We start from the raw sequence: 21,905 nt of genomic DNA, 5'->3' as shown, positions 1-21,905 counted from the left end.
TGAGCGCGCATACCAAGCTATTTTTAAAAATTACATAAAAATGAATAAAATAATAAAAAAAAGGTTGCCGGCATGGTGGAGAAATTTTAGCCCTCATCACACACTTCAAGTGGGTATGCCAGACCCTTTCCGGCAAGAAAAAGTGGTTTGCGTGATTTTTTTCTAAAAGCCAATAAAATTTACTGTCAAATACAAAAAAAAATCAATATCCGCGATGACGGTAAAACATTTTTCTATTTTTTTAATAATTTTTTTTTCACATTGTTTCGGCAATAGGAATCCACGCATACCGAGCTTAATCTATTCCTATACTTACGTTCTATTTATTTAAATAAAATTTTTTGATTCCGCTATGACGGGACTTTCAGTGTTACCGGCTCCTGGACTATTATATGTCATCGGTCATTAAAGAGTGTACAATATTTCAAATCGAGTTCAAACATTCAGTTACATGAATAGATACTAGCATTGTTTGCAAAGTTTCTGACCTTAGCCTGAAGATATCAGCAATTATCACATACGTTGCGAAATATATATGCGTTGAGAAATTGTCACTAAAATTTCAGCCATTTTGGATGCTTAGTTTTGTTTGAAAATCGTATAAGTGAAACGTTGTGAATAGCTCTTTGGAAATGGCAAAAATTTACTATCGAGCTGTCATTAAATATTTATTTTCATTATTATTATAATATTAATTTATAAAAGGACTTTTGTCCCTATTATTTCTTGATAATTCTTACGATAATTGGTTTTTGAAATGAAAAATACGATTCATAGAAAAAAGTTTCAATTTATGTGAGCAATCAATTTTGCAAAGACTCCGTCGATTGCTAGGTATGCGTTTGTTATACCTTCTCTTGAAGATACTAAATGTTAGATGTTATACGTTGCTTTCAAAAAATTTTCAAATTTGGTGGTTGTTGAGAGATCTTGATTAAAATCTCCACAAAGTATGACATTAACGTGATTTTAAAAAATTTTGTGTTGATCTATAGGAAGTATAAATGAAATTTTATATGGAGAAAACCACATTTTGATTAATTTAATTAATTTTTCCTAATAATGCCCAAAATGTCTTTCTTTTCGGCACATCTACAGCTATACAGGAATTGAATGCCACATGCTTTTTGCTAGAAGATATCGTTGCTACAGACGAAACGACGGACAGACAGACGGGTTAGACAAGGTTAAAGCATTATTGAACCACCTGTATATTCTCAGGTTGTGTTGAAAACTAAAAATTATATTTGAAAAAAAATGTTTCGTATCTGTGTCGGCAACTTTTTAGACACTGTAGATACATACTGTCGAAGTCAATAAAAGCCTGTATAAAATCAGTACACCTCTAAAAATTGTGAAAAGTATTCATTGCATAACTGAAATCGTGATACATAAAAGAATTTTATCTCTCGGCTTATGCTATGATACGTTTTATGGAGGTTGTTAATTTTTTTTCACGCGTTTTTATTACCGTTAAATTATTTTTATTATGTGTCACTTTTTAGTTCTCAATAATCGATCTTTATATTAGGAGATTCCGACAAGTTGCTTCATCTATAACGAAAATGACATTTTATGTCAAGTTGAATAAACGATTGTCTCAATACTACGTTCTCAATTTAAAATATGAAAACCAATCCACGAACAAATCAATCAGCGTTTCACACGAGTGAACTACATAAATATTACAAAATCAATATTATGTCGTATAAAACTGATTCATTTGATGGAATATGAGCTAGATGTGACATTTTGTATTGATGAAAAGTATTTATTAGGTCATTATTGTGACTTGTTCACTCCGAAATAATTGAATATGTTGAAATGTTTATCCAAGTGCATTAAATGTTGGTAAATACCATAGATTATTCGTTAAGTTGATATTGGGTAATTTTCATGTCTCCAAGCGATCAAGAAGACCAACAACACTAGAAAACGACATGCTAGGGACAGAAGTGGAAGCAAATCCATGTCCGACAATAATTGATACCATGACAAATAATCAAGAATCTCTCAAACTCTCTCAACTAACCTTGGTCGACTATCGAAGAACATTTACAGTAGATTGAAAAAATATACAGAGTAAATGATTGAGTGTTCGAAGAAAAACAAGTCATCCGTTCCATCCGATTCAACGGCACCATTCAAAACCATCTTTTGATCGTTGAATTACTCGAGACAAAAATGACTTTTATATGATAATCCATAACGCAAAAAGTACGGTTCTCTCTAAATGAATCAACACAAAGTACTGCGAAGACGGGTCACCTCCCAAAAAGGCGCTTCTTTGTGTGTTTGGTGAAGTATATGCTGTCTTATTCATTTTGAAGTGCTTGAAATCTGGATAAACTGAAAAAGCAGATCATTATTGGAAACAATTGCATCAAGTGAACCAATCTTTAATCGAAAAGCATGCGACGATTGTCAACAGAAAAAGCTTTATACTACAAAAGAACTCTGTGAAAGATAAAAAAAATTTTTTTATATGATAATCCAAAACGAAAAAGACATGGCTCTCTCTAAATGAAACAACACAAAGTACTGCGAAGCCGGGTTCACACGGCGCTAGTTACGTGACGCATTTGACATAATTCCCTAGTAAACTAGTTCACATAACCGCAACACAACCTGAAGTAAATTTCATTCTTTTCCTCAAAATTTATTAAGTTTATAACTGAGTATGAACAGTGTGTAATGCTACAGTATAAATAAAACGTTTGTTTCTGTTAAAAAGAATCTCAAAAAACGAAAAATTTGAAAAGACCCAAAGAGAATATTGTTTTGTTTGAACATCACTTTCATGTAAGTAATATGGAAGTTTATTATATACTACATATTAGCCGAAAATGTGGGTTTGATGATATGAAATAATCTAAGATGTTAATACGGCTTATTCTTGTAGCTTAAGTTATAATGATCATTTTCAATATTAAATTACAGCAGAACGGCGCGGTATATAGAATTTCAAATGTATTTTATAAGTTAAATGAACTTTTATCGTGAATTTAATGTCTAATGATGAATATTAGGGGTTCAAAATTCTGAGAAATGTCCACAATTTATTTAACCCCTACCTTCACATCTTTTTCGTATATGAACTATAAAAAAAGGAAGCAACGATCACGAGTATTACTTCTGAAACGACGAAGTCGAGACGCTGTTGGATACCTAAACGGAAGTATCTCGAATTGAAACGAATAGAGTTTGGAAGCTGTGGAAATACCAGGTATGGCTATTAAATAAGGATACTGGTGGCGCACAAAATAATAGCGCATGCATAAAACGCCAACTTTTAGCGTGAAACCTTCTGTTACGGATGCAGAATCTCTCGAAACTGCAAATAAATGCAGCTCATTCTGCATTGTTTGTCTTAAAACTTCTGCGTCATTTACCTTGTAAAGGCTTTTGAATTGAAACTAATGTTAATTCTAATAAATGGTGTACATATCCATATAAATAAAGATAATATATTGAAAATAGGTGATATATAATATAATTTTAAATTAGATATGAAAGGATAAGTTTATTTTTTCCTAAATAATTCAATAACATCTTGAAAAGGCTTCTAATAATGTTGTCGTTATATGGGCATTTGAGAATAATGTGAATAAATAAGAGGCCCTAAGTTTATGTAACTGAAAGTAGACTACGACGGCTATATATACAAAGTCATTTAGAATTTCGTATAGCAAAACGTATAACTAATAAAAAATTTAAAGGTCAATGAGGAATCTTGGGGATGACGTGTTTGATCACATATATAGGTGCAATTATTGATTAATATACTAGACGAAGCAGAATATTACTAATAGAATACGTAAACTCAAATAAATAAAAATACCGGTAGAAGCATTTCCGAGCAAAAGCATACGAAAATATGTTCATTACATCAGATAGCAGAGCAACCCTTCAAGTATTTGAGTCCTAAAAAATTGAACTTACTGGGGGCAAACAACGAAGTTACTTTAATGTGGGTAATAGGCTACAGCGTAGTGCACGGCAATGATCAATCTGATCACCTGGAGAAGAATTCCGGGTCAACTTCTCTTATAGGACTAGATCCTTTTATAAATTACCCAAAAAGCCATCAAATCATCATAACAAAAGAAGAAAGAGAAGAAGGAGACCCCATTCCTGAAATAATAGAAGAGCTCCATTTAGCATTCTACCAAGTGGTCCCAAAAGGCATTTCCATGTAGCAAAAGATGAATTAAGAAGAGTTATTATTGTTATTATTGTGCTCAATAGACATTTACTATCTCAAGGAAATCGAAGAAACTCCCTACACCTCTTGTCTTTATTACAAGGAACCAAAGGAAAAAACCTTACATTTCTTATGAATGCGAGGCTGTACTTAGATACAGGCAACGGTACTTTCATTCAAGTTTATTAAAGCCAGAAGAGGTAAACTGCACAGCCATTAGCAAAGTCCATGCTACCTGATTGTCTAGAGTACACAATAGGTCAAATTGTTAGCGAGGTAGAATGACAACCTTAACGCACTAACTCATCTAACCTAATGATGTAATGTAACATATCGTTGTCATATTGAAAATAATGTTCGAGTGGATAATGCATTATCACTCAAGTAAAACGTGAAGCGGACTTCAAACGTGAAGCGGACTTCAAACGTGAAGCGGACTTCAAACGTGAAGCGGACTTCAAACGTGAAGCGGACTTCTCCCCAATTATAAATGGAGAGACTTCTATTAACACTAAAATATGACATTTGTAACGTCATTAATACTTGCCTGGGTGGATATAACCAACAGAGTTACAATAATCTGAGTATGTCCATTACAAAATTAACGAAATACGAGTAGGTACAACCACTACTCATCAAGAAAGGACGTAAAATTGGCGTCGATTAATCTGTCCTTATTCAAAGCATTTTAAAGTAGTGAATCATTATTCGTTTCATTACATTGATTTTATGTAAGGTATAGATAAAGAGAGCAATCTTTGTATATGGAAAAGTGACAGTCGAAAGGTTTTAAATAAAGGTGGCGCCACATTAGCATCAGGGTAAATTTCATTTATGTTATATTTACTTGATTTTGCCAGACAGTCTCGATCATTTTCCACTTGTCCCACTGAAGAAAGCATCTAGGGAAACGCCCTGAAACTGTTTATCTATCTCCATTATTCTAATACATGGACGTATTAGATCATGATACCTGATAACCGGTAATGGGTAGTTATTATTGTTGTGTTTTAGAGTAGAAAATTCTCTAAAAAGCATAATATATCTAAAGCTGATACGTCTGTTACTTCTCATAATAGGACTGTTAGAATAGGTATTTATAGGAATTTGTTTTATTCATAAAAATATTGTATATTCTTATCTTATTATCATACATATAAACAGAATATTAGCAAAGTAAACAGTCATTCTTAATCAGGAAACATCACATATTGGCAACAAAACATGGTATTTAGCAAAATTCAGATTTATACTACTTCTTGATAAATTTAACAGTTTTAAACTGATACTTTGATGCTGTTTAATATTAAGTGAAGTACTTTTGTCAGTGCACTTTTCAGTCATCTGTGATATAAACTGTTGGGTTAAGTTAGGTTAGGTTAGGTAGTGACACAAGAGCTTTTCGACATAATTTCCAAAATCTCAATCCAACTATTGAAGTACTGAGGAGCCTTGTCTCTCGTTGTTAGCGTGGAGAAGGCTGTAATCACTTTGTAGTTTATATAACAAAAAATCCCAACAAATCTGTAAATCCTCAACATAAATTTCTACACTAATATGGTTACGGGAAAGCGTACAGTTCACTCAATTACATTAAACATTATTTGTATGTGCATATCATTATTCATAATTATTTTACACACATACAAACTTCAGCTTTAGTTAAAAAATAATGCCAAATCTATATGAACATTTTTAATGCACTACATTTTGTACGATATACCCATAACATGAAATACTCACTTGAATTGTTTTTCACTGTTTCACATATTTTAATGTGCCTATAATAATATTTCGAGTTAAATCATATTTTGGGCTCGCGTGTGCGTAAAATTTTATGTGTGCTACGCATGCGCGTAACTTCCGGTATTTTGCGAAATTACCGTTACTCACTATTTTCATAGTCAATGGAGAATTGAATGTTTCATATAAAAACTGTTCTACGGAAATTGTTAAAGTTACCTAGATAGTTGATCAAAGTGTTAATTTTAAATTGATATCTATGATTAATTCAAACTCCGACTTGGAATGATGTTACTTCATGAAATAAAAAAAATAACATCACATTTTCGTAGTAACAGCATGGAGGAAAACGTTCGTTGAAGAAATATATTTAAAAGAATATGTAAATCATTCAGTGGAACGAAATTAAAAGTTCAGTTGATTCGAGATAGCTGAAGATATTACTACATGTCTGTGCTGAAAACATTCCTTTTGATAATTATAAAAAAATAGTTCAATACGGTTTATGTATATCAGGAACCAATACTTCAACTGTAAGAGATTTTTCTATCCTAAATTAGTTATGTACTACAGAAAAAGACTCAATTTTCTGTTATTGAAATCAATGTTAGTAGTAAAATATAATATGAAAGAATTTTATAATTTTGTCAAGATTAATAATGACAATCTTAAAAATATATGTTATGCAGAAAAGTATTCATCAATTTTCATTTAATTTCACTTATATCTTACAATAAAATTCAATTTGTTATCATAGCTTTTCTTCAGTTCACCTTTAGTTCCATAATGTGCATATACTTATATGTAGTTCTCTTTTGTAAGTGTACATTATAATAAATGAAAGAAAAATAGCTTGTATTTTTGTTCTTAACTTTTCCTAACCTAACCTAGTCTTTCCTTTTTTTCTAGCATCAGTCGACAATGCGTCCCGGATTTTAATGTTTTCAATACGGACACTTTATATTTACTATACAATTCGGTACAACGCAAAGCGTTAAAACTTTACATAATAGATCATTAATAAATGATATCAAATTCCTTAATTCTCCATATTCCATTTCATTTACCATTGCTATATTCATACGATACCATTTGTCTACACCAGCGCCATTCTAAAACGTTTCTGAACTATTATTTGTGGTATTTACGGCTGGAGATTTTCAACTTTTCTCCCATATGAGATACTCCTTTCATAACTGATTTAAAATCCTCTCAACTGTGTTATAACAAGCTTATCTCAATTTTGTTTCTGATATCTGTTCACAATGTTTCTTATCGATGCTTCTGATAAATTATCTACCTTCAATTGCTTTAATCATGAAAAAAGTGAAATATCAGCTCACATATTATTTATAATCAATAATTTATACTAATATCATTTTGTTAACTAGGAACAATAAAAATACAGCACTACCATTCAGAAAAGTAGAAAATTTGAAAAGAATGACAAGAGCAACCAATTGGCCAGCCGAATAACTTAATATAAATATCGAAATCACATAGCTTCAAGGTATAAAAATAATGAGGATTAGCAGAGAGAAGAAAAGAATCAATGAAAAAATAATAGGAGGTAGTTAAAACGAAAGGTTTGATATAAATTCATGATTCCCAAAGTGGTCCAGGAGGACCACCAAGGGTCCACGGAGACCCGACAGGGGTGATGACAAAAGATGGAGTATCAACAATAGTAAGCGGGGGTCAATGAAAACTTATTTGGCTTCGAAAGTGAAGAACTAAAATGCAACGCTTATTCAGACGTGCAACTTTATACGACTATACGAATCTTCACCTGTAAAAATACTAATATCAAAGATAAACGTCACTCATTTGTTTTCGGAATCTAATGAAGAAAAATGAATCGATATTAGTGTAATTTCAGCCACAATGCAACAAGTTTCCAAAGATAAATCTAAGCTTCACTCTTTTTTTCGCAGTACACTTAATGTAAGCAAACTCTAAAAGCAGTAGCTAACAAAAAACAAAAACAAAGTAGTCCTCATGCTGATTCCAAGCCACCCGGGTACAATAGGCAGTGAGAAGGCAGACAGCCTTGCCAAAAAAGAGGCAGTTACTCTATACCTTGGACCCTACTGACGCCTTCAAGAGATGCCAAATCGATAACAAACGGAACGAATAGCTAAACTATCAGAGGAGGAGTCTTAATGGGAGAGCACTCCATAAAGCATGAAGGTCACTCATTTGTTTCCTTAATTTCATGAATAAAAATGAATCGACATTAGCGTAATTTCAGCCACATTGCAACAAGTTTCCAAATATAGATCTAATCTTCATTTTTTTCGCAGTACGCCGAATCCAGCAAAATTTTGAAAGTGGTTTTGGAAACCAATGTTATAGACTAACATACGTAACACAGAAAACATTCCAGTTAGAGTATCAAGGATAGAAACACCATATTAATAGAAAACTGTTTTCAAACATAAAATAAAAACCAGATCGTTCTTTGTAAATTCACACTTGCAACAAATATATTGAAATAACATTCTGTAGAAAATCTCGTAGTGCTAGCAACTTATTCTAAATTAGAATTTCCAGGTGAATTTTCAGGTCACAGATTTTATCGAAACTAGGTGATTTTCCAAGCAGATAGAGGTGGTATATATTTAAAATTCTTCATCGTTGCGGATGATTTTATCAAAAACAAACTCAATACAGTAAACACGATCTAAATGGAATGTTGACAAGTTCTATCAAACTAATTCCTTTTTCGCCTTCCAAAAATTTACTATTAATAACTACAAATTCAGAATAATTTTCCAAAAGTAATATGTACGATTTACATATTTTTACAAATCCTCGATGGATAATAAAGTGAGAATAAATATCAACATAAAAACTAATTTGATTTTTAACATGAATTTTCTTGAAATTTATTTAAAATCATATCACTGTGTTTATTTGACGGATTATTCATTAATCAGCTTCTTACATATTATGCCATCTTTTCCGTTCTTGTGTAGTGGAAGAACCAAGATAACATTTTTCTTCTTTAGAGACTGAAGGTAAACTGAAGCATATTAACATAACTTACCTGTTTTATACTGAATTTTACATGAATCTTTAAATGTATTCCTAACAATTAAACTATAGAATTTGTTCCAATTTAAACTGATATAACATTTAGCAATTCCAATGCTTCCAAATGCATCCAACAATTTATTATTGGATACAATTTCTATGAATTTTACATTATTTACAAATTATTTCATAATTATGATCGGTAATACTATGAGTTATATGCTCTTCAAACCAGACATTAACGAATCTCTTATCTGCCCAATATACTTCTTGTCACAATCACTGCAGCTAATATATACCACTCTTTGACAAATTCGGTATTCTAACCTTAGGATCATTAAAACAATTGTTGGGTAATCTAGAGGATAAAATATCAAATTTGGAAATTACTGAATATCCACCAAAGTGGAATAACTTTAATATATTTCCCGAGCTTTCCAATACTTATGTATTTATCGTCTGGGAAATAATTAATTATGATTAAGATTAAGATTGATTATTAATGCTTATTAATGCTTATTATATATTTCTATCAACGTCAATTTAAATAATGTATTTTGAATTCTATGATTTTAAACATTTATACAAGCATTAGTAATATAAAAAATCACCGGAAATCTCAATTAATTATTTCCCAGATGATGAATATATAAGTATTCGAAAGCTCGGAAAATATATTAACGTTAGTCCACTTCTTTACAATTCATTTATATATATATATATATATATATATATATATATATATATATATATATATATATATGTATATATGCTTTATTGACGAAAAATTGTTTGTAGATTTGTAGACAAAAGTTTGTTAAAAATCTAAAAAACAAACTTACACATAATTAAATCAAGACACAAATAAAATAAAATCTAAATATGGAATAAACGCAAGAAAACTACAATAAAAAAAAATTAACCTTGAAAATGTACATGTACATTTTTATATGTTATATACATTACATGTATATGTTACCGGCAATGTGTATAATCCGGTATTGTGTACAATACCTAGGCAATGTATAAAATATCTAAAACGGGCAGGTAAAGTATGAAATAGAATTTATTTTACACTTCACCTAGGTATTCTATACAATGCCAAACTTGCAGCAGGTAATGTAACACTCGAACGCAATTGTGGTTATTACAAACAAATAAGTACGGTGAGCTTCATAGAACTCTGACACCCTTCCTAGAGGCGTAGAGAAACAAAAAATGCAAAAACGGCTGAAAAAAAGGCTTCTCGGGATTACTGGTTATTGAAGCATTATGATGTTATAACTGTTGGTCAGAAAGATAAGTTGATTTTTCCTGTGGATGCTACTACAAATACCAATATTATATACTACGTTGCTGATACTGAATTATTTCAAATACTTCACGACGCACATCAAAGTATCGACCATGGAGAACGAGACAGAATGCTGAAGGAGCTTTCTTCAAGATATAAGAATATAATTCGCCACGATGTTGAACTATTTTTGCAACTTTGCGAACCCTGCCAGCAAAAACAAAAAGGAATAAAAAAGGGATTGTCGTGAAGCCCATACTTTCAACAGAATTTAATTCTCGCTGTCAAGTTGATTTGATAGACTATCAATCTCATCCAGACCGGGATTATAAATTCATAATGGTCTATCAGGATCATCTCACAAAGTTTGTCATATTAAGAGCCCTGAAAACAAAACGCGCTGAGGAAGTAGCGTACAATTTACTGGATATTTTTACACTGATTGGTGCACCAGCCATCTTACAATCGGACAACGGTCGAGAATTCTCAAACCGAGTGGTCAGTAAAAATTGTGCATAGCAAGCCTAGACATTCCCAAAGTCAAGGGAGTGTCGAACGAGCTAACCAGGACATTGAAAACATGCTTACAACTTGGATGCAAGATAACGATAGCGAACGTTGGAGTGATGGTCTGCGATTTGTACAACTCATGAAGAATAGGGCGTTTCACTCAGGAATCAAAAGAACACCTTATGAAGCTCTTTTTGGGTCGAAAATAAAAGTTGGCATATCTTTGCCTTTTGAGGATACTCACAACCAGGAGAGCGAAGTAGATTTAGAAAAAGTGATGAAGTCATCTTCAGAATCTGTAATAGATGCGGCTGAGACATCAGAAACTGAAACAGCTGACACTCAACCTCTACAGGCACCAGATCAACAAAACGCTGCACTCAATAGGTTTAACATCGGTAAGGAAGCTTCAAATATCCAAAGTGCGCATGATGAACACATGGCTATCCCAAATACTAAGAATGTTGTTGAGCCTACGAATGTCGAAAATCTTCCTTGTGAGGTAAATGATCAAGCGTTACATGATCCGAATTTGGTATCAGTACGAGAGGAGTCATTGAGTTGTGCACTTATATGCTGTGTTTCTTCCGAGGAGACAACAGGTGGTCATTCGTGCAGAATGTGCAATAGGCCTATTCATACTATTTGTGCTGCTCCGGAAGAAAATATTGCAGAAGGTTTTGGATCCAAAGTTGCTTGTCCTTTATGCTCAAAAAACGCCTTTTCGATAGAAAACCGCATCAGAGCCAAAAATAATTTGATAGTACAAGCTCAGAAAATGCTTAAAACTTCTGAAAAAAAATTCCCTCCCGTATCGTTGGGAGGGAATGTACGCATTCCTGTTCCGGAAGTCGATAGAGGTCGTAGTGATGTTCGCAATATACTGGCTGTAGTATTACACAAAACTGATGACGATCTATATCAACTAGGCACAAAGCAAGGCGTTGTCAAGACATTGTATTCAAGACAACAGTTCACTGTTTGCCATCAGAAATTACTGCAAGAAGAAGACGTCCCCAATCTGGAAACGACACTCCGTACAGTTGCGACTTTTCAATCTACGGGGACAGGACAGGGCTTTGTGAAATGTAGCTGCAAAAAAACTGTGACTCTAAAAAATGTTTCTGTGTCAAAAGTAAGGCTCTGTGCTCTTCAAAGTGCCATAATAGTTTGTCGTGTAAGAATAAATAAAACCTACTTTTACTTAAAATTGTGAATGCCTATTAGACCTACTAATTGTTATAAAGAGAATTGTTTTGTTTGTGGAGTTCAATTACAAAATTACTTATATTATGTTAAAAGATACTTGTAATGTTATGTTACAAACAAGAAGAATTTTAAGTTTCCTGTTATTTTTTTGTGATTTTAAAGTTGATAAAAAGTTTATTTCAAGTAAATACAACATGTTTTATTTGTCCGCTATTTGATAAGTAAGTCTGTTAAGATTTATTGATATTAACCGGCTTACCTAACATTAGTTTAGTCTTAAGATTTATTTATTTTACACATTACCGGCGAACCAGCAGGTATTCTGTACAATCCCTAGGAATTGTATACAATACCTAGGTAAAGTATGAAATGGACAATGATATTCATGATATTTCATACATTGCCTGGATGCCCCAGGGATTGTACACATTACCTAGGGATTATATACAATACCTGAATTATACACATTGCCGGTAACATATATATTGTTCAAAATTAAGAGAGATAATAAAACTAACTATTCGGCAATCCTAAAATAAATAATAATTTGTATTAAAAATCAATAACAACATTAAACCAGTGCGCAACATGCTCTAACTTGAATATTATTATTAGAATAAAAGTCGTAGGGTAGGAGCCACTTTCCAATAAAAATGCCTTCAAATTATTGCGAAATGCGTGGAAAAGGTTATAGATTTGATTTTAATTGGCAAATGACTCTGCATTCTTTTGTATTGTAAAATATTGAGCCATTAACTAATTCTGAATGTGGAGTAGGTATGTAAAGATCGGTATCCCTGTTTCTAGGTGGATACAGAGCGATGATTTTTCTAAAATTGGAGAAGCGTGCTTACGAATTTTGCGTATAAATTGTGTGTGTGGCATATATGAAATTAGCTCTAGTGATTGTGAAGGGACGTATATTGGGCAAACTATGAGATCCGTTATTGTCTGGTTTAAAGAGCACATAGCTCATTTAAAATATGGACGAACCGTAAAATCGAGTATTGCCGATCACGCTGGTAGTTATAATCACTAATTAAATGTTAATAATATAAAATTGTTAAAAAATGTATCCAATAAAAATTGTTTGATGAATTTTAAAGCATTGAAATTCCTAATTATAAGAACAGCTTAAAAGAGGCAAAGGCCTTATTTCTTACAGCCACCTCTATAGTTCAGTAGTTAGGAATAAATATAAAAATTCCCTCCAAGGAGGTATTCCCGCTGAAATTATTTTTAGCAGAAAAAGGTTTATTGGTGTAAAAATTTAGTATAAAACAGTTTTTGTTTTGTTTTAATTCTGCGTCATTCTTTGAAAACGATAACTTGGTTATTGAATCGCGCGTCAGACAGTGTAATTGTGAGTGTTGGTGTAGTGATAATGTAAGTAGTGTGTTCAGTATGAGTATCATCAAAATTTCCAAAAATTCCAGCTTCACAGACATAGACTTTTCGGTTTGGGACTTGGTTGACTGGATCTTAAGTTTAGAGTGGGGATTTTAAGATTTTGTTGATAATTTAGAGATATTGTTTATCTATGCGCCATGTACATTTTCTAATCGGCTATTTAACGAATCCTCAAGTAGCATAGGTCAGTTGGGCGCTTCTTCAAGATTAGCGAGGCATACTTATTACGGAACAAAGATGTAATGTTGATCCATTTTGCATATTGTGTTAAAGGAATTGTTGGTATATGCATCATGAAATTTATGTTGAATGGGCGTCGAAAATAATAATAACAGTTACACGTTTTGTGAAGTTGTGAAGATAGAAAAACAGTAAGTAGCTTTAAATAAGAATTTGCAAAGCATCAATTTGTGTGGACCAATCAAAGTCTGTTGTTTTGGAGTTTAATAGTAGAAACAAACATGTCGCTAATGAAAACGTTGAATTGGAACTAAGTAGTGTTTTCTTTATTTTGTCCATATTATCATTTCTTTGAAAAAGGAATGTCAAATTTACAATTATAGAACATCTGCTTGTAACCTTTTTATACTAGCTTCAGTTCACAATTTTAGAGTTCACCCTCCAGATATGTCTAAATAATTAAATGTTTTGAAAGATGTACAAATTGAAATTATATGAAAGTAAATGGTCAAATTTACAATTATAGAACATCTGCTTGTAACCTTTTTATACTAGCTTTAATTCACAATTTTAGAGTTCACCCTCCAGATATGTCTAAATAATTAAATGTTTTGAAAGATGTACAAATTGAAATTATATGAAAGTAAATGGTCTCCAAATTTCTGTTATAATAAAAAAATTGAATTATAAACAAAAGCATCAATTTATTACTGATTCAGTTAACTTGTACAAGAATGCTCAAGGCTGGGTTTTGTGGAATTAATTGGGTAGGGCTACAAAAACTTTGATTATAACAATTTGAATTGAAATTTCGTAATTCATTAATTAATTTTTTGTATTATTTCTCTATATCTACATAACGTCTGAAATAAAAAGTTGTTAGGTACATGGTTTTATAGTCTAGTTCCATATTTTTCTAAAAATTTATATGATCCCGATATCTGACCTATCCCAAGTCATGGGATAAGACCACCTAACGTTAAAAGTGACTGTCGCGCCGATGTGACCTATGCCCATATTTGGTAGCTGAGGTTTAGTTAACTAATGCCCATGCTGTACTGGTTCAGGTATAAAATACTCGATCTACTTGGATCTTGATATTAGTCAGGCTAATCACCGATGTTTTTTCAATATTCTCGTTAGCTTATTAGTGAGTGAACTGACCAGACCTTATTATTTGTTATAAAATAACTGTTTATCTACAATCTTTTTCTAATCCTAAAGTTAAAACCAATTAAAATGGAGAAGAATACTAAATCTGACACTAAAAATATAGAAATTATTTTGGCGGACAACATACGAAAAAAATCCGCAAGTTCGAAATGTATTTCTCTAGTACAGAAACGGTTACAGGGTAGCGCATGGATCTGGACTGGGCCTTTCTGGACCAAAATTTAAACTCTCCATACTTCTAGGATCATCAATCACCATTTTTCAGATAGAGTTGCTAACAATAAACAAATATTCTCAGTAGTGTTTGGATCTCTAAAAAGCACATTCTCTCAGATAGCCAAGCGGTCTTAAAGGTCCTGAAAGCTATTGGGTACAAATCCAAACTGGTGTGGGAGTGTAAACAAACTCTAAAAGCACTAGCTAACAAAAAACAAAAACAAAGTAGTCTTCATGCTGATTCCAAGCCACCCGGATATATCAGGCAGTGAAGAAGCAGACAGCTTTGCCAAAAAAGGGGTAACGACTCTATACCTTGGACCAGAACCCTACTGTGGCCTCACGAGATTCCACATCGATAATGAATGGAACGAATGGCTAAAAAATCGGATGAAGTTTTAATGGGGGAATACTCAAGGCATAACACAGTCCAAAAAATTCATAACCATATTAGCTAAGAAGAGTGAAGAACTCTTCCGTGATGACCAGAAACGAAATAAAACTGGTGGTCGGTCTTCTGACAGGTCACTATCCCGTCAAATACCACCTTAAAAAGAAAAGCATAGCAGAATATGACAACGACAGAATCTACGAGCAGGCATATACTCTGGGAATGTCCTGCACAAAAGGCGTAAGTACCTTTAAGGAGTAGTACCAACACCTAGAGAAGTAGGACACAAGAACCCCAAAAAATAGCCTCCTGTGGGAGAAGTCTATGTATTTTGAAAGCAGAGAAATAAGATGTAAAGTCTTGTACAAAATATCTTTCAGCTATAGGTGGCTGTAAAGCTAAAACGACTCCCTAAAACAATTTACAATCATATAAAATTCGAACATTTTGAATATTGATTATGAACACAATAGTTCTATACACTTGTACCATATCTTCATAACTATTAGACTTATAAATAATTATTGTATTTTAAATGAAACTTTTTTATTCAATAGCTATTAAGCTATTACGTTACTTTTTCAAGGTACTGTAAAATTATAATATTTGCAGATTAGTTATGTTTCACGAAATTGACGAAAATTTTTCATGCAATCGATGAATTTATCGATAACAGCTCTTATTTTAAGTCAGAAGTAATTTTTTTCTGGTTTTATTCTAAATACAACGTAATATTGCACACGGAAAATTCTAGTTCGTTTCACCCTTCTAAAATTATTCGTGTATATACTTTTTGTATGTCTAACTTAATAAACTTTATTTCCACCACTTTTATACTTTATGTTATTGTGAATAATCCCTCAAGTGGCTTTGTTTTTTTTTTGAGTTTGAACCATTTGAAATGAATTCAAATTGGAATGTTAGAAATAAAAACTATGACACAAAAAATTTCATACACTTCAATACCGATAAGTTTCATATTTTGTTAAGTAGTTGAGGGAAGTTTGAAACTTTGAGAGAATCTGTGCAGAACAATTTCAATTTATTTTCTCACTACTTTTATAAATGTTCAAACATGTATATCAAACTGCTCCAACTCTTCAAAAAATTTGAAATTGTAATATTGACCGACAATTTCGAGACAATCAGTTTAGGAAAATTCATATATTTATACATATTGCTTTGGCGAAATATTTAATAAAAAATAAACTTACCTCAAACTCCTTTGAACAATGAATTGAACCTCACAATATATCAATAATATTATTCATTGAACTTTATACAAATATTGAAACTAAACTTTTTCAAAGTTTTGAATAGCGCACGCTTTTACAAATATTTTTACGTCAAGAGTCGCGGTGCTACAATCGACTATTCAGTACGGTAGCAAGACGTCGACGAACAACGACGCTCAGCGTCAAAGAACGTATTTCATTTCACTTCGAAAACAGCGCAGATGCTCAACGTGTTTTTAGTTTTATGGAGGTAGAAATTTTTTAGGGACAATTTTCAAATGATAAAAGTTAAAAATTTAAATTTAATTTGCAAGATTCACAATAATTTTATTTATTACATTCATTTTGAATCTTTCAATAAGATTATATAATTATAGTTGTGCATTTGCATATTCTCTCAAAAGTAATTTCTTGCAGTCAATAAATGTTAGCAACTATTCTTGATACACAGTTAAATTGAGGATATACGATATATCAAAAATGTTTTGAATGACAACATAAATTATTAGATTTTTAACGTCAATTTGATAGAAATTTATTCGATTGCAAAGTTTTGTTTATTTAATGGATTCTTCATTAATCATTCTCTTATATATTATGTAATCTTTTCCGTTCTGTATTCTGAAAGAACCAAGAATACATTTTGTTTCCATATGCTTCCACTTTTGGTCTGTTTTTATTTCCTTTATTCCAAGAGCATCAATTATTCCAACCAACAGAATTGTCTTAATATTATTACGAACTCATCTCTGCCCTGAAGCTGGTCCTGCTTGGATATAGTAGAATCCCAAAGTTCGGCGAAGGCGGTGCCTTTGATGAAATACCCGGAATTCGTTTGATCTTTGTTTTTATATAACATTTTATAGCAAGCGGTTTATCTTTTTATTTATTTGTTGGTTTTGTTTCTTCTTTTTTCTAGATATTTGGAGAATTATTTTGGGATATATCAGGAGTTTATGTAGCGCTGTCAAGTTTAGTTTATAATAGATATTCGTCGTGAACGTGAGCCAATTAGCAAAGTACTCGGAGAATTTAAATAAATTATTCAAGTTAGTTAAGTGAGAAGTGAATTATATTATAAGTTAGTGTAGTGTAAAGTATTAAAATAAATTAAAAACGTAAGAGACAGTGAATAAGTAAATAAGAAAACCATTACAATAGCTATAGACGCCAGTATTGCGATGAGAGCTCATGCTGCGATTGTCCAAGTATAGACTGTTCGGTCTGTGACTTGGTTGAGAGGATCTTGATTTAATCAAAAGGGTAATATACAGTAAGCGTAACTTATTCAGCACATCGCAGATGCTCAATTTTTCAAAAGGGACATAGAATTATAGTTGTTTCTTTGCAATTTCCTTCAAAAGTAACGTCTTGCAGACAATCAATGTTAGCAAGTAGTTGAGCACATTTGAGCTAAGATACTCTAAGTAGTATCTATGATTTCCACATATTTTCATTAGAGATTATACACATACTTTAGTTAAAAAGTCTGAGAATATCTGTTGTTTGTGCCAAAATTTTCGACTATTACTAACTTCAGTTATACTTAAAGATAAATACAACTTTACGCCTGAATTTTTGAGTTTATATTAGAAATCAATTTAAAATGCCTCTCATTTGAACTTCTATTTCATTGAATCCATTAACTTTTTTGTGAAATCTTTATCTTCAGAGAACAAATGGATTAATGTCCCAATAATACTGTCCATAACAACGGTGCCTAATTAGAAAAAATAATATGATCAATGTACTCCAATTTTAATTTAATTTGACTATTTATCGGTTAGTTTCTTACTACCTGACAGTCATTCTATTTTGGGGTGGTAATGATTATAGCAACATTTTAAGTGATTTTTTGAGAAATATTTTTTCATCAAGTTTGTGGTTTATGTATGGTGCGGCTAGAAGCAAGAAAGATACAGAATTGGAATTAAAATTTCTCAATTAAGGATGTTAATATCAGTATTAATTTTTTTCTCCCAATATAAATTAATACTTTAAACACTTCACCAAAAAAGACTACAATGAAGTGAAGTTAATGTATTGGTTGGCGAAAAAGTAATTTCAGTGTTTTGTAGTACAAAATGAAACACTTTATTTCACAAATAATCGATTTGAATCAATTAAATATTTTCCATTTTGCTCATTGACCTTTTGTCATGTTTCTTTTAGCTTCATTATTCCGCGCTCATAAAATTTCTGGTCCTTATCAGTAAAAAACTGAACCAGGTGCGATTGAATGTCATCGTCATTCGTGAAAGTTTGATTATTCAAAGAATTCTGCAAACTTCGAAGTAAATGGTAATCATGTTCCATATCAACGCTATATGGGGGATGTAGCATAATTTCTCATTCAAGTTCCACGGACAGCATGAGCTTCTTTTGTTGTTTTTCAGCTTTCGATGTGGTTTTTTTGGTTCATCGTGTTGGCTCGATGATCGTTGTCGAACTATCTTATTGTATAGGATCCTTTTTTCATCACCAGTGATGATTCGTTTCAAGAAAGGGTCGGCTTCATTTCGTTTAAGGTGCATATCGCAAACGTTGATTCTTTGGGTTAAAGTAATTTAACTTTAACTAGCCCAAGACGTTTTAAGTGTTTTTCAATTGTTGTGTACGACTCATGTAGCCTCTTCGCAACCCCTTGAACAGTTATATTGCAATCCTCTTCAAGTATGACAATAATTTCGTCATCATCAACTTCAGTAGGCCGACCAGAACGTTGAGGGAAAAATCTCCACAACGGAATTTCTTATACCAATTCTGACTCGTGCGCTCTCTTAAGCAATCAGCAGTATAAACTTCACATATATCTTTGCGAGCCGCAGCAGCTTTCCTTTACGACAAAAAGAGTAAAATATGCCGAAAATGTTCGTTTCTGCAGTTCATTTAAAATTAACCCAATTAATAATAATGACGCACTACGTGCTTCTAAAGTTACATCAATGTGACCACTATCACGTGACAAACGGCAAAGAACAGTGCTTACATTAGATTACAGTTATTCAAAAAATAAAGCTCTCTATCAGTAAAAAGCGAAAGTACTTAGTTGCCAACCTTATACATAGGAATAGGGTTTTGAAAGCAGTAAAAGTTCTGTTTTTAATTTCAGTATCAGATTTAAGTATCATATATATAGACTATTATTGTTTATTAACTATAAACTCATTATCGTTAAGGCAAATGAGTTTTATTATTGTTGTTACCAACCCCTTATAAAGTAAATATGAAATATAAGAATTTCTTGTTATCTTGTCTCTTCATTGTACTTTAAATTTCTTTAAGTCTTATCAACCATTTCTATTATTATTTATGATTCGGGGTTTTTACATTCCATTTAAACATATGCCATTTTATTACATCTTATGTACTGTCCTAAGCAAATACCAATAATCCCTTATTTTTAGAACAAGAGTGGTAAATTTTGCTTATTCAGGTTCCAAACTGTACATAGTTAATAAATATTATTATTATTATATTGTATAAGTATTTTATGATTTGTGGTTGGAAAATGACCGTGTTCTTCAACCACTTTACCCACACGCCTATTTATATCTAAGCGTGAGGAGCGCTGCACGTACTTGTTAACTGTACAGCACTTAGACTGTAGCAGTTGCTGATTTTTGGTAGCACAAAACGGTATTTTAGTATAAGGCTAAAAGACATACGCCACTATGAATAATCTTTTATTTAGCAACTACTTTAGGTCGTAAAACTACAGTAGTTGGTGCCTTATTGACTTCTGTCGATATAAATTGAGACACTTTCAGGATAAAAAGTTATAATAAAATATGACTACACTACACAAAATGTTAAACACAAAACTTGTCCTGCGCCCAAATACAGTAAATAACACTTGAAACGTAAATTGAATAAAAGAACTATGTTAATTCATCAAGAGAAATTAATTTAACTTTTCATTTTTAAATGCACTGACATCTCACACTCTTTTTTTTTTCTTTTTTTTTTGAGATCAGGTAGTCGTAAATTTATTAATCATTTTTGAAAGATCACCGATTCTAAAATCGAATGATCATTCATTGGTTTGAGAATATAATTCTCGAACAATTTGTTTCCATTTTTAACTATTTGACTAATAGTTCGTTGAATTACCCCTATTATTTTATTTATTTATCACTTATTAATACATTGAAAGTAATTAAATTTCGCTACCGACGAATATTAAGTATTAATTAGTATTCACTCTAGAATGTTCAAAAAAGTGTCATTTCAATCCAATATTTGATCAGGTCTGCTAATTATCCTATTTATATTCTACATAATAGCATGGCTTTTTGCCCTCTTTAGCTCTATCTCTACCTCTCTTTCTAATTTTGGCACCTCGGAACTACTAGTGAACAAATAGGTAAGACGGGTCCATGACCTTTAATAAGTCGATGGGTTTCATTTGTATTTTTCTACATCCAGGTTACCATACTTCATATTAAAGAAGTTTCGTTTCTCATATTTACTGGAAATTAGAATAACTAAAAATCAGAATACTCATGGATATGAATATCGACATTTGAAAAGTTATGTTCTCTATTTTATTTCAATATGCCAGCTAAATCCGCGATTTGCGTTGTTAAAAAAATTATTGATGAATATTATTAAACAGAATTCGGGTCACAATACAAATAGAATCATTATTCAAAGAATCAATCTACTATCCCAACTGAAATATCAGCTAATAAGTATGCAATTCCATACAACTTAATTGTGCATTCTATATAAAAATTATCAGTCTGCTTTGTTTCGTTTTCGTAGTAAAAAAATTGATTGAATTAAGTAGAAAAGAAAGACATCAAAATAACAAGTATAAAAGGCTCAATGTCAAGACCCAATATGAGTTTGTGAAAAAATATTCATTTTAACGTGATATACATAGTGTTTATTTTAATTAATTATTGAGGCTAAAGTGAGCTTTTTAAATTAAAATAGAATATTATGAATTTTAAGTAGGTTTTTTAAGTTTCAAAATAATTTTAGGTGTTTAAGTACCTCAAAGCTGTATGCGATTCGCTCACAACCAAACAAACAACGAAGAAAGTGAGAACTAGTACATATGTTACTTGGAGTAGAAATGTATCATTATCGTTGAGCCCAGATTCTGTGCAAACTGGGCTAAACATATAATGGGTCTTCTGTTCTGAGTGACATATACTATTTTTTCTTCAAGCGTAAAAATAATTCTTTTTCTTGAGACATTTTTACAATACACTTTTCAAAACTGACAAACATCAAATTAAATAAAAATCAAATGACAGTTTCTCATTATTTTGTTACTAGTACAATAATGAGCGT

The 21,905-nt window shown here is 31.8% G+C and overlaps 1 protein-coding gene across 1 annotated transcript in view; it reads right to left on the bottom strand.

Moving 5' to 3' along the window:
- Window positions 1-16,804, bottom strand: part of LOC130444764 (octopamine receptor beta-2R-like) — a 208,267-nt gene extending 191,463 nt beyond the window's left edge. Inside the window, exon 1 of the mRNA XM_056780048.1 lies at window positions 16,581-16,804. The gene's annotated coding sequence lies outside the window, so the exon portion shown is untranslated. The remainder of the gene's footprint in view (window positions 1-16,580) is intronic.
- Window positions 16,805-21,905: the final 5,101 nt, after the last annotated feature.

This window comes from Diorhabda sublineata, chromosome 5 (assembly GCF_026230105.1).
Source record: "Diorhabda sublineata isolate icDioSubl1.1 chromosome 5, icDioSubl1.1, whole genome shotgun sequence".
Taxonomy (NCBI): Eukaryota; Metazoa; Arthropoda; class Insecta; order Coleoptera; family Chrysomelidae; genus Diorhabda; species Diorhabda sublineata.
Note: the sequence above shows the minus strand (reverse complement) of the source record. Positions and strands in the feature narration are given on the sequence as shown.